Below are 15,763 nucleotides of genomic sequence, written 5' to 3' on the forward strand. Positions count from 1 at the left end.
TTAATATTCTAGGGAGCAAGTGGTTGTTGGCAGAGTGCTTTTCCTCACGTGTTCAAGGTCCTGGTATCCGCAATCAGTGCTGTAAAGTATTCATAACCTTGATTTCATATCTTCTCCAGTTCACAAAACTCTAGCGTCTAGACCAGTGAAAATGTGACTGGCCGGTGGTGGATGACTTTAATCCCAGCACTTGGGAGACTTAGGAAGAGGGATCTCTTAGTTGGAGGACAGCCCGGTCTACAGAGTGAGTTCTAGGGGCGGCCAGGGCTACACAAAGAAACCTAGTCTTGCTAACAACAACAACAACAACAAAAAAAAAGCCCCTGAAATTTTGTGAGAACTTGCAATGCAAACTCAGAAATGCAGCTGTTTTTAGTAATTTTTTTTCCCTCTGAAACATCCACGAAAGCAAACGTTCTTGCCCTAAGTTTGGGGAACCCGCACAGCCTTGCACAGGGCGACCACACTTTAGCGATTACTTAGCTCAAACCACCAGAACACCCGCGCCTAACTGGCTGTGCACATGCAGAGAGTGTGTGTGTGTGTGGGGGGGGTGGCTGCTTAGTGCTAAGTCCCTGAGCCCTCTCTGGCCTCCCACAGCCTCCTCTACACCAGGGACGTGATTCCGGGTCCACGAAGCCCTTCCAACAGGCTTTGCAAATGCTGCCCAGTGCACATACTCAAGGGTCCCTAAAGGCATGAAAAAGGCCATCCCACGTGGTGTCTCTTCCACCTGCCCCAGGGTCCCAGCAAGCGCCAATTCCCAAAGCTCCCAGGTTCATAGTCACACACTCAGTCAAGGGAGAGGTCCTGGCTCCACAGAGATCGCTCAAGCTACCAAGAAGGTGGGGATGATGCAAGAATCTTACATGGTCCAGGCCGGGCCGTCCTGTGGTCAGATCTCAGCCCTCTGTGGGGGCTGCAACCTCCAGCAGCATGCACTGGGCGCCTCCTACCCACTCTCCGGACTCTTAGTTGAGGGCAAGTAGGAAAGGAAGAAAGAAACTCCTGTCCCTCTGAGTGCTGGCCCCGCCCAGCGGATAACTGATCTCTCCTAGATTCGCCCCAGAGTCTCAGAGGGGCGGGAGCTGTGGACCTGGGAAAGCCTCCAAGGTTTCTTTTCTACTTCCTGAGAAAATCTTTAGCTCTATTAAGTGAGACAAAGGGTTACTGAGGGAACCATGTAACGGGAAATTAGCATTTACGGGAAAAACAAGCTTAAATAAGTTTTAATAAGGATTAAAGTGTTGTGCTCCCTCACCCCTTTGGGTGTTTTGCCTGCATGTATGTGTGTGTACCACAAGCATTCCTTGTGCCCACAGAGGACAGAAGAGGAACTGAGAGGGCACTGGAGTCCTTGGAACTGGAGTTTTAGATACAGATGGCTGTGAACTGCCACAGAAGTGCTGGGAACTGTGCCTGGGTCCTTTGGAAGAGCAGTGGTTGTTGCTCTTCAGGAGGGTCATGTCCTCAAGTTCTGGCAGGCAACCAGACCAATGGCAACAGCTTATATTATCTGAGGAAATCTCTTGGACCATCAAACCACAAAACTCAAAGGAGGTTTCACACACCTGTCACCAGATTTTTTCTCCTAATGTCTGTGCTTCTAGGGGAGGGCATTGTTCCCCAGGATGCGATATTTCCAATTAAATTACATGTACATATTTTGTATATGCATTTTTAAGAAAGCCTATGAGAAATAGATCTGCCTATGGATTCTTTCAAACACCAAAGAAGTCATTATCCATTCACTCTCCTGCTGGCTTTCCCACCCTATACATTACCCCTCCACCCCATCATTGCCCTCCCCACTTATGTTTTTTCCCATTTCACCTTCCTGTCTTCATGGCACCTGTGCTCTACTACAGAGCCAAGAAACCAAAAGAAATAATTCTTTCTTATGTGTGCTCTGTGCTTGTTAAAGGTTTTTGTTGTTGTTTGTTGTTTTATTCTTTTAGAGACAGGGTTTCTCTGTGTACCCCTGGCTGTCCTGGACCTCGCTCTGTAGAATCAGACTGTCCTCAAACCCAGAGATCTACCTGCATCTGCCTAAGTACTGGAACTAAATATGTGTGCTACCACCTCCCAGTGTTAATTTTTTTTAATTAGCAGACTAAATGTTGCCTTTCATTATTGTTGAAATGACATTTTTACAGATGTGTTTCATTTTATTTTGTTCATTCCGCCTCCCCACACTCTACCCTGTACCCCTGATTTCCTCTTTCTATCTGATTGTCCTGTACCTCCACTCAAATAGTCCTCCTCTTTGGTTGAAAGCAGCCCATTCTACTAAAAATTCCTTCCATGACTGTTCCTGATACCATTTTTCCCATGACCTCAAGTGTGAAACCACCCACTTGTCCATTGACTGATAAATGTTTAAACAAAACACTCAGACCACACCATGTTTTCATTTTGTTGTTTCTGAAACAAGGACTCAAACTGTAGCCTGAGCTGGCTGAACTACATCCCTAGCTCTTTTAAATCAAAATTTTGTTTTGAGACAAGGTCTGGCTACGTTGCCCAAGCCAGCTTTGAACTTCCTCCCCTCCAGCTTTTATCTCCAGAGTAGCCAGAGTTATAAGTTTGCACCATCAGGCCAAACAAGTGAGGAATAGTTTAATTAAAGTATCTCATCCAAGTGTGTCTGTAAGTTATTCTGTTCTTTTTCTGAAAAATATTGACAACATATTTGTATATCATTAAATATTTGCATCCTATTCTGGGTGACTGTGCTGAGAACTGAACCTCAATATTAATGTATACCCCAGTCCCTACTTCTCTACATTAGCCCCTATATCTTTACATTTCCTTATTATTTCACTATGTCAGTTAAGGAACTACATATGGCTCAGCCTTTGATTGGATCAGGATGAATACTCTTTTTGCTCCAACGATTAGTCTGCCTGAATCAAAGAAGAATATGGATAACACATCATGTTTCAGAAAGTTACTAGGAGGACCTGTGTCTGTCTATTGTCAGACTTTATTTTGTACAGCCAGTTCCCCCACCCCCCAAAATTCTAAAATAACACAGACAGCTGGCTGCCTGTATATGTTTTTGTGTTTGAGCCTCAATCAGTTTTCTGTAGGGAATCATAACCACACCTAAAAGCAAGTTTGAAGTGTCTAAAAATATGATGGGGCCCCACAATGACTATTTCACATGGGCAATAATAATACCACTAAGCTGACAAACATCACCCAAAGATCAACTTTGGACTACCAACTACTCAGGACAATACTTAAATGGCCAGCTGAGATGATCCAGCCTCACACACTACTTGAACAAAGACTTGAGATAAGCTCTGCACTTTCGCATTATGCAGAGTCTGGACAACAAATGATATAGCTACTTCTCCCAGGACTTGACAATTCAGTCAAAATTTATCTTTTCAGGATCCCCTAAAGATGCCTTTGCCCCCAAAACAGCAGGAATTAATTTTGAGAACATAATGCCCACATTCCCAAGAGGTGGGTTGGGTGGTTTTCAGTCTCTTTATGGGTTTTGGATAATTGTCATTGTTCAGGATGGTTGGTTACAAGTTGTTATTGTTAATGGTCAGAAAAAAGGCTAAACAAAGGAGATTAGATAAATTTTGTAGGTAGGTTCTTGTTTAAAAGAAAAGAAAAAAAGTAAAAAAAAATGAGAATATAGATATGAGGTAGATTATTGAATCTACTCTGAAAAAAAAAGACATAGAGATGATAGAACAAAGGGCAACTTATTGAAAAGAAAAAAAAAGAAGGGATATAGATATGATGTAGATAAATTGTCAGTTATTGAATCTACTTCCATTATTGAATCTACTTTCAGAAGGCAACTACTAGTTTTTAATATTTAATGTTGGATTGGATTTTTGTATATTGTATAAAAATTATATATAGATACAAATTTGAGAGTGATTTTGTTAGCAAATACTGTATGTAACTGGGCAGTGGTGGCTCACACCTTTAATCCCAACACTCAGGAGGCAGAGCCAGGCAGATCTCTGTGAGTTCGAGGCCAGGCTGGGTTAGCAACTGAGTTCCAGGAACGGCACAAAGGTACACAGAGAAACCCTGTCTTGAAAAACCAAAAAAAAAAAAAAAAAAAAAAAAGGAAAATACTGTATGTATATTTGTAATCTTGTTCAAGATATTGTACTTATACACTTCATTTCACAATGTAATGCAATTTGCAAGTCCTCAAAATTTTTAGTACCAACTATTAGGATATAAAGAAATGAAAGTTAGTAGTTAGTCATTACAATTGAACTTGAAGTCATATTAAGTATGTTTACAAGGTCAAACTGAAATATAATTTAAGTAGACAGATACAGATTATCTTCAAACACTTCAGATATCTATGGAATAAGACATTTAAAATGTTTAATAACATAATTTTTTCATTTTTTAATGACTATGGGACATGTCTGCTCCTGGCAGCACCAATCTACTTCAGAGAAGATGGGCATTGAAGAAACTCCATATGGAGTTTACTTTCATTGTGGCAAAAGTTAGCCACTGGGCAAGAAAGTGCCCTCACATCAACTGCTGACAGTATGCTATCCAAAATGGACAAGCAGGACACAAAACAAAGGAGTGCTGATCCTTGCCAAGACAAGGTAGGAAGGCTCTTTCGAAAATCCTGCTTCACAGAGGAGTCTGTCAGATGTGCTAAGCCTGTAGACTGAAAATGATATCCCCACATTGCACAGAAAACTCCGGTGAGTGTTCAGGCAGCTGCCTATTTCTGTCATTACTCTCATTTTTTGGAATTTGCATATTTGCACTTCCTAGGTAATCTTAATTTCTTATGGGGACTTTCTGGGTGTTGAAGATTAGATAGTTATAGTTATAGATTTCTTTGTTAAGAAATTCAGAAAATGGGGCTGGAGAGATGGCTCAGAATTTAAGAGCACTGGCTGCTCTTCTAGAGGTCCTGAGTTCAATTCCCAGCATCCACATGGTGGTTCACAAACATTAATAATGAGATCTGGTGACATCTTCTGGCCTGCAGGCTTACTGTCTACATAATAAATAAATCTTTAAAAAAAAAAAAAAAGAAATTCACTAAGAGGTGTAAAGTGTGAAAGTTTGAAAGACATCTAAAGATAGTGCTGGTAATTCAAATTCAGGTAGAAGGTAAATTGGATAGAATCCTTTGGATTCACAAAACCAGGATAGATGGTAGAATATTTTCAGTGAGTTTGTCAAATGCAAATGAAACAGACATTGTCGATGCATTTATTACTTGTATATATTGTTCATAGTTATTGTACTTAATGTATATAGTTTTTCTTATATTAGAAATAACTTTATTTTATTTTTTTTATTTTGGACAATAAAAAGTGGTAATGTGTTGGCCGGGCGGTGGTGGCGCACGCCTTTAATCCCAGCACTCGGGAGGCAGAGGCAGGCGAATCTCTGTGAGTTCGAGGCCAGCCTGGGCTACCAAGTGAGTCCCAGGAAAGGCGCAAAGCTACACGGAGAAACCCTGTCTTGAAAAACCAAAAAAAAAAAAAAAAAAAAAAAAAGTGGTAATGTGGTGATATTTAATCTGTGTACCTCAATAAAGTTTACCCGAGGATCATCGGAAAAAGCCAGCCACTATATTAAACATAGAGGTCAGGCAATGGTAGATCAAGCCTTTAATTCTATCATTTGGAAGGCAGAGATCCGTCTGGATCTCTGTGAGTTCAAGGCCACACTGCAAACAGAGCTAGGCATGGTGGGGTATACCTTTAATCCCAGCACTAACCATAAGGGTCTGCAGGTCTGTACAGACAGACAGGAAGTGACAGAGCTGGGCAGAGAAAGGAAATGACATGTCAGAACAGAAAGGCCTATAGGCATGGGTATACAGGAAGTAGTTCTCTTTGTCAGAGGATCTCCAAGTGTTAAGAACATGGCTCGCTCCTTTCAGCTTTTCTGATCTCTCAGCCTTTTATCCCAATATCCGTCTCCGGGTTTTTTTTTTTTAATTAATAAGACCATATAGCAATTGGTCCTACAGAGGTGAACATTAGGTGGCTCTTAATGGGGTAAAGACAGCCCAAGATAATCTGTCTCAGGTCTTGCATGCTTCCTATTCTTCCTAAGCACCAGAAGTTCCAACAAACTAATTAGATTCATAGAATCTTTAACATAGGTTTTTGTGTGTGTGCACGCGTGATTGTGGGGTTTGTAGCCACAAGATACACACACACAAACACACACACACACACACACACACACACACACACACACACACAGAAACCCACACCCCTCCCACAGAAACACACACACATACATAGGTTTGGTCCAAGCCTCCCAGTCCCAGATAAAGCCACTTTTGTTTGTTTGTTTGCTTGTTTGTTTGTTTTTTCACCTGAGACAGGGTCTCCTGTAGTTCATGCTTGTCTGGAACTGTCTGTGGAAACTAAGGTGACTTCAAAATCCTGATCTTCCTGCCTCCAACTTTAAACTGCTGGAATTACTGACACACATCCTGGATTAAGGTAGTCATTTTTTGGGGGGGTACAGTGAGACTGAATGTTCAGGAGATGACAATACTTTTTTAAATTTTCATTTATTTTGTTTTATTTTTTTTTAATTTTCTTTGTGTATACTGTGTTCTGCCTGCAGGTATCCCTTCAGGCCAGAAGAGGGCACCAGATCTCATTACAGATGGCTGTGAGGCACCAAGTGGTTGCTGGAAATTGAACCCAGGACCTCTGGAAGAACAGCCAGTGCTCTTAACCTCTGAGCCATCTCTCCAGCCCTAAATTTTCATTTATTTTCATTTCATGTACATTTGTGTTTTTCCTGCATGTATATCTGTGTGGGGGTGTCAGATTCCCACTAGGGTGGGCCGGGTGGGGGTTGATATGGAGAAGGCATGGGTTACAGGGTTGTAGAAAAGCCCCTTTGTTGTGATGTCTATAGGTAAGAAGGGGTTAGGATAGGTGCTCAGGTTAATGACTGGCTAATTTGAGTGGCTTCAGTGGGCAAGGCCAGACTTACCTAGTAACTGGCCCCAGGGAGATTAGGGTAGGGAAATACTCCTGAGGGGTTGGGATGGAGGGTGAGTTAGCTTCTGGTTATTTTACATGTGAAAGGCAGTAGCCCAAGCAGTTGTTTACTATCTCTAGGTCTTGGGCAGGGCATTGTTTCCAGCACCAGCAAAAGGCTAGGAAGTCACACCATCAGAATCTCCATCAGGACCTCCTGTTTGCAACAGGCTTCTCTACAATATTTCCTTAATTTGTTTTCCTTAGGGATGTCTCAATCAGGAGTATCCTTTTGAAACCAGATCCTCCGTAGAAAGTGAAAGAGTAAAGGCACTGAAATCCCAAGGCCGGAGTGGTTAAAAATGGCTTATTTTATGAGGAGCTGGGGATGGAACCCAGGTTCTCAGACATGCCAAGGCACACCAGCAGCCCCTCAACTGACATTTAAAAGCCTCCATCAGTGTGGAGTTTTCTGCCTCCATTCCCTACAATCCCAACCCCCAGTATTCTTTCCCAGCTGAGGCTCCCCTTATGACCAAGGGCCTGCTGAGGTGCCCAGCCTTGGCTCAAAGGCTCTGACTTCACAGGCTTTGTTTATCTCTCACTCACTTCCTGGCTGTTTGGGTAGAAATAGATAAATCAGAGAGGAGGGGAAGGAGAACTTTGGAGCCCATGAGGTTCTTTCTCCTGGACAAGAAGGTGTCTTTCTTTGCTTTCACGGTCAGCAAGAAATCTCACAGTATCCCCATTGCCTTCTCCTGGAGAGGGATGCTTGGGGGAGGGGCAAAGACTCAGGCTGCCATTACATCCCTTAGGAAGTGGAAGTGGAGGGAGCTTGAGACTCCTCCTGATGGTTTTTAGTGCCCTCTTACCCAGCAAGGGAAAGTCAGGAAACACGACAGAATCCACTAACAAGAGTTTTTATTAAGATGAGGAAAAAAGGATAGATGTGATCAGGCCTGCTGAAAGGACTCGTGTGTGAAGGGGGCAGAGAACACGGGGCTTGTCTTTTAAAGGCCAAGTCCCATCTGTGCACACAGGCCCATGTGGCTATTCCACACATGCTCCTAGATCACGTGGCTGTGCCACATGCTTACACAACCACAGGGTCAAGGGTCACACAGTACATATGACCCGGAAATGACTAAGTGGAAGTGCCTGAGTGTCCTGCCAGGCATGTAGGACCTTGGGGGCATGGTTGGAATTCCTATCACCTCTCAAGTGAAATTTCCCCAGAGACCCCTGGGCTTGGATAAGAGGTCTTCACTGGTCTGCAGAAGCCCTTCCTGATTTGCCTAGTTTTTCTTCTCTTTTTTTCTTAGGGAGTAATGGCCATTCACAAGTCAAAAGCCATTTACCCTGTCGATTGCCTGGACAGGCACTGACCTAAATGGCTTTGCGAGAGTCTCCAGTGGCAGAAATCCTTTGCTCTCTCCTTGCTAGAAAAGAATGCTTAGGAGAGCTAGAAAGATGGCTCAGCAATTAAGAGTAAGGACTGCTTTTCCAGAGGACCAAGGTTCAATTCCCAGCAATCACAAGGTGGTTCACAACCATTTGTAACTCCTGTCTCAGGGGCTCTGACACCCTATTTGGCCTCTGTAAGTACCAGGTACACAGTCAAATGCAGGCAAAACACCCATACACAGAAGCAGAGTATGGAGAATGCTTAGGGCTGAGAATGTAGTTCATTTGGTACAGTGCAGGAGCACAGAGCCTTGGAGTTAGATTCCCAGACCCAAGTAAACAAAGCATGGTGGCACAAGCTTATAAATCCAGCACTTAGAGGGTAGAGTCATGGAGGATCAGAGGTTTCAAATGACCCTCAGTGAGTCAGAGGCTAGCCTGGCACACACAAATGCTTGTCTAAATAATTAATTTAAAATAATGTGTGGCTGGGCAGTGGTGCCGCATGCTTTTTATCCCAGCGCTCAGGAGGCAGAGGCAGACAGACCTCTGTGTTCTAGGACAGCCTGGTCTGCAGAGTGAGTCTTGGACAGCCAGGACTACACAGAGAAACTCTGTCTAAATAAACAAAAATAAATACATAAATAATCAAAACAATAGTAATGTGGTGGATGGGGGCACTCTGGGAAGATGGCTTAGTGGTTAAGAGCTCTGGCTGCTAATCCAAAGGGTTGAGGTTCTATTTTCAGCATCAACATTGTGACTCACAGCTGTCTGTAACTCTAGTCCCTGGGGATCTGACAAGATCTTCTGGTTACTGTGGGTATCAGGCACATACACCGTGCTCTAATATACACTCAGGTAAAACAGTCATCATATGAACATATATGTGCTAATTATTTTTTAAGTTTTCTGTATGTTTAAAACTATCTGTTTTGTTTCATGAGTTTGAATGTTTTCCCCTGCAGGCACCTAATTGAAACAGAGGCATGCAGTTCACAGAGAGGCCAAAAGAGGGCATCCTATCAACTGGACTGGAGGTTTAGGCCCTTAGGAGCTGCCATTTGTGTGCTGGTAAGGGAATGCTGCTTCTCTGCAAGAGTGGCAAGGGCTATTAAGTGCTGAACCATCTCCCCAGCTGATGAACCAGGCTGCCTCCATCTTAGGCTGAAAGCCATCTTATAGTAAAGACAAAGTAGGTTCATTCCTGCTCATGATTCAATCTGTTTCTCAATGATTGGGCTATACCCCACCCTCAAATGCCAACATACCTGGCTGTTCTGCTTCATGTAGTTTTTCTATTTACCAGATTTTCAACTTATTTTATTTTTTGAGGCAGAATCTCTCACTGACCTTCACTCATTCTGTTAAGTATCCTAACTAGTGAATTCCAGAAACAATAAAAAATAAATAAAAGAAAAAAAAACCTTGTCACCCCTAAAGGAGATTTATCAAATGTTTCACTCTTATATTTCTATGTCTTTAGAAATTGTGCTGTATTTAGAAAGTCCTTGTCAAACTTTCAGATAGAACTTATAACTAAGTTTCTTTTTTTATCTTTTTTGAGACAGGGACTCTGTGTATAACCCTGGCTGTCTTGGAACTCACTTTGTAGACTAGGCACGCTTCAAACACACAGAGATCCACTTTCCTCTACCTTCTGATTACTGGGTGTTATGTAAGGCATGGATCACCGGTGCCAAGCCCCTTTCTTCTTCCTTCCTTCCTTCCTTCCTTCCTCCCTTCCTCCCTTCCTCCCTTCCTCCCTTCCTCCCTTCCTCCCTTCCTCCCTTCCTCCCTTCCTCCCTTCCTTCCTTCCTTCCTTCCTTCCTTCCTTCCTTCCTTCCTTCCTTCCTTCCTTTCTGACATGGTTTCGCCAAGCTGCTCAGGCTGTCTTAGAATTGACCATGCTTCTGCCTCAGCCTTCCAAGTGTTGTAACAACAGGTGTATGTCATCATGTTTATCCAAACTATTTTGTAATGTTGTCATGGAACTAGATTCTAAAAGGACTGGACTTCATGTTATTAATCACGCAAAACCTTAAAAGGGCATCCTAACCCTGTGCTTGTCAGCTGAGGTTCATTTTTTATCCCAGGGGACAATAGGCCATGATTGAGATATTTTTGGTGGACACAACCAGGAGCTTGGTTGTGTAGACAGAGGCTACATGATGCTTCTATACTCCCTGCAGTGTTCAATTCCCATAACCTACCTAGAGGCTCACAACACCATTCTTTAACTCCAGTTCCAGAAGATCTGACACCTCTTCTGATCTCCGTGGGCATGACATGCATGTAGTGTGAACACATATGCAGGCAAACAAATACCTTATGAGCAAGCCATGCATTTCTTTGGCATGTGTCCAAAGTTCTTGACATCCTACTCCAGATACTTGTTTAGTCTTGTTCATTGCCACTCTGTTCACATAGACTAGGAAAAGGAAATAACCTAAGTAGTTTTCAACTAATGAATGGGTAATGAGAATGCAGTACATATACATTGTGGAATACTATTCATCAGTAAAGAAAATGAAATCTAGAGGCAAAGAGATGGAGCTAGAAAATATATTAAGTGAATTAACCCAGGCACAGAAAGTCAAATGGCACATTTGTTCTCATTCTTCAGTGATTCCTACCTCCAAAACTTCAGATATGAATATGAAACCTGGTTGTGGTGGTACATTCCCATAGGATTTGCTAACGGAGGCAGAGGCAGGAGGATCTGGAGTTTGAGGCCGGCCTAGGAGGCTTACTAAGGAGAATCTTTGGCCGGGGCCCATCACAAACGGTGGCAGAGGGACCATGGAGGCAACATCTGCTACTCCGAGTTGCTGGCTGCTTCTCATCATGTTGGTAACTGCAGTGATGGCTGCTAACTGGGATGAAAGGTTTACTGCTGCTTGTTCATAGAAGAATTGCCGGTTCCGTTGTGTTACAAGAAAGCATCAACAAAGGTCAGTTTGGAAAAATTTGGCAAGTCAAATGGTGGGGAGAAAGGGCTGTGAAGATATTGTCTTCTAGGGTAGAACATTCATGGTTCCGAGAGACAGACATTTATCAGACTGTGATTACTCCAAACCACAGAGATGTCACACACACACACACAAATTCTGCAGAGAACCATGACCATACCTAAAAGCAACTTTGAAATCTTCAAAACAATGATGGCACCCCACAACAATGATTCCATATGGACTATGGTAAAGCCATTAAGCTGAATAATACCACAGAAAGATCGACTTTGGACTACAAACTGCTCAGGACAATTTTGAGATGGCTAGCTGAGATGATCCAGTCTGACAGACTACTTGAACAAGGACTTGAAACAAGCCCTGCACTTTCTTATTATGCAGTAACTGGACAAATAATACAGGACTTGACAATTAACCACAAAATTTCTTTTCAGGATTCCCTAAAGATGTCTTCACCCCCCAGAAAGCAGGAAGTAATTTTAAGAAAATGATGCCCACATTCCCAAGAGATGGGATGGGAGGTTTTTGGTTGTTTAATGAGTTATGGATATTGTCATTGCTTATGATGGTTGGTTACAAGTTGTTAATTGTTAATGGTCAGGAAAAAAGCTGAACAAGGAGAATAGAGTCAGATTTTTTGATTAAAAATAAGAAAAAAAAGACAATATAGATATGCGTTAGATCATTTAATCTACTCTGAAGAAAAAATAAATAATAGGATAAATGGGTAGATCATTGAATCTACTCTAAAAAGAAAAAGAGAAGATATAAAAATGACAAAAGTAGATTATTGAATCTATTATGAAAAGAAAAAAGATAGAATATGGAGATGATAAGGTATAAAGTTCAGTTACTGAATCTACTTTTAAAAAGGAACTACTTGTTTTATGTTTTTTTTTTTTTATTTTTTTTTTGGTTTTTCGAGACAGGGTTTCTCTGCGTAGCTTTGCGCCTTTCCTGGAGCTCACTTGGTAGCCCAGGCTGGCCTCGAACTCACAGAGATCCACCTGGCTCTGCCTCCCGAGTGCTGGGATTAAAGGCGTGCGCCACCACCGCCCGGCAGGAACTACTTGTTTTAAATAGGCTAAGTAATGAATTTTTTTTTGTCTGAATTTGTCAAATGTTAATGGACTGGACATTGTTATATATTAATGGAGTTTTTCGTTTGAATCTGTCAAATGTTAATGGATAGACATCGTTAATGTAATTCTTGACTGTATATATTGTATATACTTATTGGATATAGTTTTTCTTGTATTAGTTATAAGCTTTTTTAATTTTATACAAAAAAGGGGGGAAATGTGGTGGTATTGTGTTCCCTAAAATATTGTGTACCCTAATAAACTTATCTGGAGTCAGAAAGCAGAAAAGCCACTAGAAATGGAGGCCAGAAAACAATGGCACACACGCCTTTAATCCTAGCATTCCAGAGGTAGAAATCCATCTGGATCTCTGTGAGTTCAAGGCCACACTGGAAACAGCCAGGCATGGTGACTCACACCTTAATCCCAGGAAGTAATGGCAGAAAGCAGCTAAGTATATAAGGCATAAAAACCAGGAACTAGAGCTGGTTAAGGTTTTAGGATTTTGAGCTGTGCAGTTCAGCTGAGATCCATTCGGATGAAGACTCAGCGACTTCCAGTTTGAGGAAACAGGATCAGCTGAGAATTGGCAAGCTGAGGTGACTGTGGCTTCTGTTTCTCTGATCTTTCAGCATTCACCCTAATACCTAGTCCCGGGTTTGTTTTTATTAATAAGAACTTTTAAGATTCCTGCTACAATATGGGATATGGACATTGGCCTTGGCTGTGTCACAGAAGTTGGAGGTAAGTCTCTGTTACTGAAAATACCATATACTTCAGACACATGACTGAAAGGATCCAAGCTTGATCTGATCTGAAAGTCTGCACCCTGAGGACTAGTTTTCATAGTCCTGGGTGCTGTGCAAGCAGCCAAGGGAAGCAAACAACAAATACACCTACCCAGCTGTGACACCAAAGTACCACAATGAAGAACTTAGCAATATACTGCTAAGCATGTATTGTGGAATAATTATTTTGTACACTGTAAAGATGTGTCTTTGCCAAGGCACCTTCTGATTACTTTAATAAAGATCCAAATGGCCAATAGCTAGGCAGAAAAGGTTAGACAGGACTTCCAGGAAGAAAGAGAGCAAGAGAGATGAATCTAGGCGTGTGACAGACACCAGGGGACGTGGAGAGGAAACAGGAGGTGCAAGATGGAAGAGAGGTAAAAAGCCATGAGGCACAACATTGATTGATATAAATGGGTTAATTTAAGTTATAAGAGCTAGTGTGACAAGCATAAGCGATAGGCTGAGCCTATAATTAATAATGTCTCCATGTCATTTTTTAATTGTAAGCTGGAGGACCAAAGGAAAAAGTGTATGCAACAGCATCACTTACATCTTGGCTATAACCAACAGAATACTGAAGATGCTGGCACATATTTTTAATCTCAGAATAAAGGAAGCAGAGGCAGGGGGATCTTTGTGAGTTTGAGGCCAGACTACACATGGTTTTCAGTTCAGCTTTATCTAGACGGGAAAACCCTGACTCAAAAAAGGAGATAATGAAATTGGGCAGTAAATAAAACCGTGATTTTTAATGTACCTATTGTTACAAATTGTATTGTGGCTCAGTGCTATGCTGGGAAGGATCAAGAAGTGAGTGGGATGTCCTAAATGTCTCTTCACTTGTTCACTGACAGACTTACAAGGCCAGGGGAGCTCAGCTGGCCTTGCTGTCTTCTGCCACGTTTCTTTTATTATTTAAATTTTTATTTATGTTTTTTTCATTTTACATACCAATCACTGTTCTTCCTCCCTCCCCTTCTGCTTCCCCCCAAGCTCCCCTCATCCTCTCCACTGGCAATGGGACCAGAACTTATGCCGTGTACATGAACTGGCTTTATTTTTTAATTTTTTAATTCATTTGACATACCAACCACAGATCACCCTCACATCCCTCCTCCATCTCCTCGCTCCTTCCCCCCAAGACTCCCCCCATCCCCTCCTCCAAAAGGGTTAGTACTTCCATTGGGGAACAGCAAACCCTCCCCCCATCCCCTCCTCCAAAAGAGTTAGTACTTCCATTCAGTTGAGGCAGGACCAAGCTTCACCCCCTTGCATCAAGGGTGAGCAAACAATCCAAAGGTAAGAAATCTAGAAGCTTTTAAAATCAGTTTTTTGAACCGAGCCCTAATTCTTCTAAAACGGGTCTCCAAAATCTGGAGTAGAATTATCATACTCCATAATGAAATGCTTGAGTTCTTCAACATGTTGCTCACCTATTTCATGCAAACTCTGCTTCATTGCAAACTGTATAGATTTTTCTAACGAACGATCCTTTTCAACCAGCCTCTCCACCACCATCCTAAAAGTTTCACAGACTTGTCTGTAAACCTTCTTAATCTCTGTAATTTTTGATGCAATCGCTTCTGGTAGAATGCTAGGCTGGCTGTCTTTACACAATTCTGGGCCAGCTGTTGTGTTTGACTCGGGTTCTTCTGGCTGGTTGATACATAATGGTTCCTTGGATCCCATCTCAAACTCAGAAATTTCAGCCAAGTTATTTTCTTCTGACTTCTTGGGATTTTCATTAGCCCTCTTGCTTGCAGCATCAGCCTGTTCCTTCTCAGTCAGCCGGCTGGGGCTTTTTAACACCTTGGATGAAGAACTTGAGGGCACAGTATCTCTTGATGTTTTCAAAAACTGGATGGCTCTCTCTTTACATCTACGTCGAGACTGATGGAAGGAGCGCATCCTGCTTCTACTGCTGAGACTGGAATCAAATCTGCTGTGTAGGGAGTCCTTCCCGCCCACACGTGATTCTCTCAAAAAAGGAGCGCCCCGTTTATGGGGAGAGCTTTGTCTCGAATAATGGGAAGAATAGAAACGTTTTCTTCTAAAGCCATTTCTCATGGCCCTGTATTCATTCTGTTGGCTTGTGGAATACTCATCTCTTGACCATCGGTAGCCATAATGGCCTCTTTTGTAGGGTGGGGCTCTTCTTGGATCCTGAGTAAAACAGCGGCCCTCGTCCCATTTTTGGTAATCAACATGACAGTAGTATCTACTGTAGCCTGCTTCGTTGGGTCTGTCTAGCAGAGATGATCTCTTGTCTCCCAGAGGGGGTCTCTTTGGCACAACATTGATTAATCTTTGGTTGCCATCACTGGGATGGTTCCAAGGAGGCGCTTGTTTTCCTGGAAGTCGCTTGTAGTGATACCATCCCTGTGCTTGTTTTCCTGGAAGTCGCTTGTAGTCACACCATCCCTCAGACCACATTTCATCTGTTTTGGAAGCCACTGGACTTCTGCGAACACAAATGCCTACTTCCCTTCTTGTTCCCTTTCAATTTCCAACCACACTCATGGCTCAGCTCAAGAATC

General features: G+C 42.4%; 1 pseudogene; it reads right to left on the reverse strand.

The window, feature by feature from the left end:
- Positions 1-14,579: 14,579 nt before the first annotated feature.
- On the reverse strand, positions 14,580-15,763 carry LOC143270988 (periphilin-1 pseudogene; annotated as a pseudogene).

Source organism: Peromyscus maniculatus, chromosome X, assembly GCF_049852395.1.
Source record: "Peromyscus maniculatus bairdii isolate BWxNUB_F1_BW_parent chromosome X, HU_Pman_BW_mat_3.1, whole genome shotgun sequence".
Classification (NCBI taxonomy): domain Eukaryota; kingdom Metazoa; phylum Chordata; class Mammalia; order Rodentia; family Cricetidae; genus Peromyscus; species Peromyscus maniculatus.